The following is a 6,319-nucleotide window of genomic DNA, read 5'->3' on the forward strand; positions in this document are numbered from 1 at the left end:
ACTTCAACTACTTTTGCCTTGGTTTTCACATCTATAAACTAGAAATAACACTGGCACCTACTTCATAGCATTGTTGAAGGGATTAAAGCAGTTGAGCGTGATTAAAGCAGAGCCAGGCACGTTAGTACTCAGTTAATGCTGGTTATAATCATCATATTGTCAATAAGTAATTTGAACTTTCCAGCTTTAGATTAGGAATGGCTGTGTTTACCAGCTTTCTCCTTTCTCCATCTGGGTCCAGAGATCATGGTGCTGCTGTGAGTCTGCATTCCTGTCCCTGATTTGGGTCTCGCTCTCCATCAGTAGGAGGTAGAGATGAAACATCATTCTGGGAGTCCCAGTCCTGAGTCTCAGAGCCGCTTCAGCCACTAACCTGCTAGACAAGTCCAAGGTAAAGCCACTTTTCTCTATGAGTTTCAATTTCCTATATATATATATTTAAATCAGGGAGTTGAACCAGTAGATCTCTAGGAATGCTTCTAGTCCCAAGAACTAAGATGTCTATTGCCTCTGTGGACGCTTACAGACCCTTCTACCTACAGCCTTTGCTAACTTAGCTGAGCCTCTGTTTTGTGTTGAATGCCAGGTATACATCAGCAATCCTCCTTTCCCAATTTACGTTTCACTCAATGTTCTGCCTCACTCTTCTCCCACTACTTGCCTTCATTTGGCAGCTTGAAGTTCTAGTATGAACAAGGGGGAAAAAGAGTCCAGTTAGCATGAAAACTTCCCTCTCTTCTCCCCTACTTCTGCCCTCAACATGTCTTGCAGTTTGTCAACATGCCTGGTTTTCTTATTTCTAGAGCATCCTCTCAAACGAAGACATTCTTTAAGAGGAGAGGAAACATACAAATAGGTCTTTCTTGTGTCATCATGGAGCCATCTTCTTCCTTCATTTATCATCAGTTCAGCTGGAAGTTGAAGTTACAATATCACATGTAGCCAGCATGAGCTCAACCCCTCAACTGCACGTGAATTTCTGAGACATAACAACAAAGCAAGCCTTAAAATAAAACATTGTGGGACTGGATTTGATCCAAATTAAGTACTTCTTCTCTTTGAAAGACACTGTTAAAAGAATGAAATGTTAAGAGAAACAATTTTCAAATCATAGATCTGATAAAGGACTTATATTCAGAATATGGAAAGAACTCTCAACACTCAGTAAAAAGGAAAAAAAAACAACAACTTAAAAATGGGGGAAAGGTTTGAACAAATACTTCACCGCAGGGAAATATGAACGGAACCTCGGCGCATGAAAAGATGTTCAATATCATATCCATTAAGGGAAATTTTTAAAACATGTGCTGTCCCTGCTCACCTATTTGAATGGCTCAATAAAATATACTGAGAATATTAAGTGCTGACAAGAATCCAGAGGAACTGGAGCTTTCATTCTCTGCTGTGCAAAGCAGCACAGCCTTCTTCGAAAACAGGTCAGCAGTTTCCTATAGAGTTAAACATATACTTATCTTATGATTTAGCAATCTCACTCTCAATTATAATCATGCAAAACAGGAAGCAACCCCAAAGCCCTTCAACAGGTGAATGGAGAAGCAGTGATCCATTCATACAGTGGAATGCTGCTCTGTCATAAACATAAGAATAACAAAGAAGTGTGGATACAGACAACAAACGGGGTGGATCTTGAAGGTGAGTGAGTGAAAGACGCTCACTTCAGAAAGCTGTACCCTGTGTGATTTCATTTACATGAAATTTACTGTGAGGGCTCAGTCACTTAGCTGTGTTCAACCCTTTGCCACCCCATGGACTGTATCCCACCAGACTTCTCTGTCCATGAGATTTTCAAAGCAAGAATACTGGAGTGGGTTGTCATTTCCTCCTCCAAGGGATCTTTCCCACCCAGGGATCAAATTTGAGTCTCCTGCATTGGCAGGCAGATTCTTTAATCACTGCACCACCTGGGAAGCCCCCAGGTGGGTCCAATGGGAGAGAGTTAGAAGCAGAATTTTCTTTGGTACTTGGCTTATGGGCTGACTTGAACGTGAGTCTTGCAACTTGCTCATCTCCAGCCTGAGAGGTTATGCCTCTTCCATTTCTCTGGTTGCCTCTGAGTCCACACATCTCACCAAGCCATTGGAGCTGGCACTCCATCATGAGTTGGGATGTCACCTCAGGACTTAAGTATGGGGCTTTCCAAAGGATTGGGCTCTCACGAAGTGTCACTGTCACCATGATCCAGACACAGGCATGTCCCTCTCACCCAAGTCCCTCCTTCCACTGCACTCTAGATGCCCTCTAAATGGCACCCGCCCAAACCAGGGACAGTCACTTGTCCACTCACTTCCCAAATATTTACAGCATCCCTATTGGATATCAGGCCTGGCCAAGGACCCTGCTGCCAGGCCAATGCCCACAGCATACTCTGGAGGGCACAGCTGTGACAGCAGCTGTCTGTCTTCACAAGGGCAAACAGAGGCATGTCCTGTCCTCAGTGTCCCAGGCTTTTATCTCCTTTCCCATCTTAGCCAATATCAGACACTTCCCCATGCTTCACCCCTTTCTCAGGTGAAGAGTTAAACACAGGCAGATGGACGTCCGAAATGGCAATATTTTTCTGTTGACTCACTAACCTCCATGAGAGCTGGCTTCCTTGATTCTCCCATCCTATTCAGTTGGTACTTAGAATGACTTTTCTCAGCCTACTGGCAGAAAACATTCGTTTTTCTCTCTGCTTCCAGAGATAAAATACGAAGCTGGTGAGAGGAGCTGTTAAAAAAAAAAAATCAGCAGTGGCTTGGCCAAGGTCACCTGACAGATTGGCAGTAGAACTTGGGACCAGGGTCTAGCCAGTAAGAGCTTCTCTCATAGTCACAGGCTGGGGGAGGCAGGGGCCTGAAGATTGTATGAACAGAGGCATTGCTAAAAACCCTCTCCAAAAGCTGACCAGAAATGGAAGAAGTTCTCTCCCAAATATCTGAACAAGCTATATAGGACAGAAATGCTTTCAAAACACAGTTATGTCCCCGGGGCAAGAGATGCTTTTGGTATGAGTTGTGATGACAGCTGCTCGAAACGGAGCCACATTCGGGGAACAGTTCCAGTGTGCCAGAAGCTGAGAGGCTTTGCACTGTCATAATTCATCCTCACGCACACACACACTCGCCAGCGGAGCTAAAGCAATGTTAAAGGGCTGACAAGCCACAAAGACCAGGGAGGGCAGGGTGAATGCCGATCAGAAAAAGAGAAGGCGAATGTACACCAGGCTGCAGTCCAGGAGCACAGGCTAGCCTTGTGAGGTTCGAAAGCGATTGTGTTGCTCGCCTAGCACTCATGGAGGCTGCCCGAAGGTGCCAAGGGAGGAAGGACAGCAGAGGTCTGCCATCATCCACTTGCCCAGCACACCGGGCAGATGTGCTACCCGGGTATTGGTGCAGTAAGCCGGGTATTGGCCTCAGGCAGAAGCAAAGGCAGGGCTTCACCAAGGGAGAGTGATGCTTCCCACACTGAAGGCTGTCTTACCCCAGCCCCCAACTCCCTGGGAGGAGGAGCAGAGTTAAGGAATCTGGGTTCATTTAGAGGATGTCACTGGCTGGAGTCATTAGTCACAACGGACCATGTCACCCAGCCCTCCTTCACCCTCACACCTGCCTGACGCCTCTCCCTCCACTAACTTCAGATTCTCTGGGTAAGAACAACGGAGCCTGGGGACTTCCCTGGTGGTCCACTGGTTAAGATTTTACGCTCCATGCAGAGGATTCGAGTTTGATACCTGGTGGGGGAACTAAGATCCCACGTGCCTCATAAAACAGAAACAGTATCGTAACAACGATAAAGGATCTACCTGCAATGCGGGAGGCCTGGTTTCGATCCCTGGGTCAGGAAGAACCCCTGGAGAAGAAAATGGCAACCCACTTCAGTATTCTTTCCTGGAAAATCCTATGGACAGAGGAAGCTGGTGGGCTACAGTCCACTGGGTGCCAAAGAGTTAGACAAGACTGAGTGACTAACACACTAAAAATGGTCCACATCAAAAAAAAAAAAGAAAAAGTAAAAACAGAGCCCAAGCTTGAAAGGCCTTTTTATCTGCCTGATCGTTTGTTTCCAGCAAACATGCCACCTGCAGCCAATGACATTCAGGAGAGAGTTAGAGAAAGAATGGGACTTCCCTGGTGGCTTGGTGGTAAAAAATCTGCCTCCCAATACAGGAGATAGGGGTTTGATCCCTGGGTCAGGAAGATCCCTTGAAGAAGGGAATGGCTATCCACTCCGGTATTCTTGCCTGGAAAATCCCATGGACAGAGGAGCCTGGTAGGCTAAGTCCATGGGGTTGCATGGAGTTGGACACGACTGAGCAACCAACCCTTTGACTTCTACTTTCACTTTAGAAAAAGTAAAGCAGAGGAAGACAGTCCCAGGAACCTGCCCTGGGGCCCCTTCCTGGGCTGCTGACTCCTCTGCCTCACTGACCCCCGAACCAGAGCGTCAGGCAGCTGTCCACAGCATCGATTTCCACCGATGAGGTCTCGCCCATCTGCCCTCCAGGTTGTTTCACTGAAAAATGAAGACAAGCCTGTGGCCTGAGACCCTACACGCTCTCTAATTGGTGAGAACCAGGTGTTGGTGGGAATGACCTTCCGACACTAACTCTGAACATCCGACTGGGGGGAAGGGCAGTGGCCAGATACCGGCAGAGCCTAGGGCTCATCCTAGCTCTAACTAGCTTTCTCAGACTTAGAGACTCAGTCACCCTCCTGCCTTTCAAGGCTCTGCCTCAGAAGCAAGAGTGTGCTCTACTGGTGTGCAAACAGGTGAGGACAAGCTTGGCAGAATGTTTCAGCCACACTGCCCTTTCCCCGAAACCTTGAACTCTCACCCAGCACCCCCAGGCTCTGCCAGGTTTCCAAACGCCCTCCGATGACTTCTGATTGGACCATGTTCTCAGGGCACTGCGGACAAGTGACATTCTGAAAAGCTTGATCTCTAGTGAGCAAGCCAGCTTCCCCCAAAACACCGCCCACACACACCCGGCTCTTTACAGACCATGTCTATCCCCCTGCCTCTGTGAATCTGAGTGGAGGGACCGAGACAATTCTCTGCATCCACTCTTTCTTCTATGATTGCTGGAAAGGGCTGGACCACCTGAGGAGCAAAACCTTAGGGAGATGCTGCCCTCTTCTGGGAAACACACACACCACAAAGACCCCAAAGAGCCGCAATTTCCTCCTTGTCTGTAATCCTTGCAGGAGCAAACACACAGCTCAGCATTCCGAGGATAACTAGAAAAGGATGCCCTGGGTGGAATGACCCGGAAGCAGAGAACCGTGGGCCTATTTCACGCTCCTATCATTACTGAAAGCTTCCCTGAAAAGGGGGCAGTGTCCTGAGAGGACGGGTTGGGATTTCAGGTGATTGCCGTCATCTCCCTGCCTCTGAGCAAAACCTCAGACTCAGCCCCATTGCCCTGCATCCGACAAATCCCTTTCCTGCATGTGAATTCAAGTTCGCACATCCTTTGGGTCAGTGATTGAGTGGACAAGTCAAATCGGAGCATCTATGTACTTAGCTTACTAACATACGTCCAATCTTGCTCTCAGCATACCCACAGCGAAGTCAGAAAGACAAGAAAGTGGGCAAAGAGAAATATGTAGAGTGTGTGTGTGTGTGTCCATTGTCTTAAAGAACAGAGAAAACCAAGGCAGTCGTCAGGTCCTGAAGATGTCCTGGTGCAGAAGACAGCCCAGCTGAGCCTTAAGGAATGCCCAGGATGCAGGGGGTGATGGGGAAGAAGGCGAGAGGCAGAGACGCGAGGATGGGAAGCTACAGACAGGCGTGTGTGCAGGAGAGGAAAATCGGCCTTGTTTCTTTCTTTCTCTCTTGCTTTCTTCCCTGTGGGGATGTTCAAACAATAGGCTGCTTGGGCTTGAGTTGGTCAGCCCACCATTGAAAGCAGCTGGCCACCGTCAGAGTTTACATACCATCTTTGGTCTATAAATAGCGCCCCGCGTGCACTTACACACCCCTCCGCTGAAAATAGCACTGGCTGTTCTCCCTGTGACTTTGAACTGACAGTTTATATTTAGTTTACTCTCTCCCCTCTATTTATATGCCTTTTGTTTACATAAATACTCCTCCCCGTTTATTGCTGTAATGTCTGGGCACCTGATGTCATTAGACGAATACACAGCAACTTCATTCCACACGAACCGAGCAGCTAATTCCATCTTCCCCCAGCCCCCATCTGCTTGCGAATGTACTTCAGAATTCCACAACTCCCGGCCTGAGGCTTGAAAAGAAGTCATTTCTTAAATACATTCACTGCCTCCAGCTAGATTCCCTGAAACAGAACTATTTGCTG

Source organism: Capricornis sumatraensis, chromosome 4 (genome assembly GCF_032405125.1).
Source record: "Capricornis sumatraensis isolate serow.1 chromosome 4, serow.2, whole genome shotgun sequence".
In the NCBI taxonomy this organism is placed as follows: Eukaryota; Metazoa; Chordata; class Mammalia; order Artiodactyla; family Bovidae; genus Capricornis; species Capricornis sumatraensis.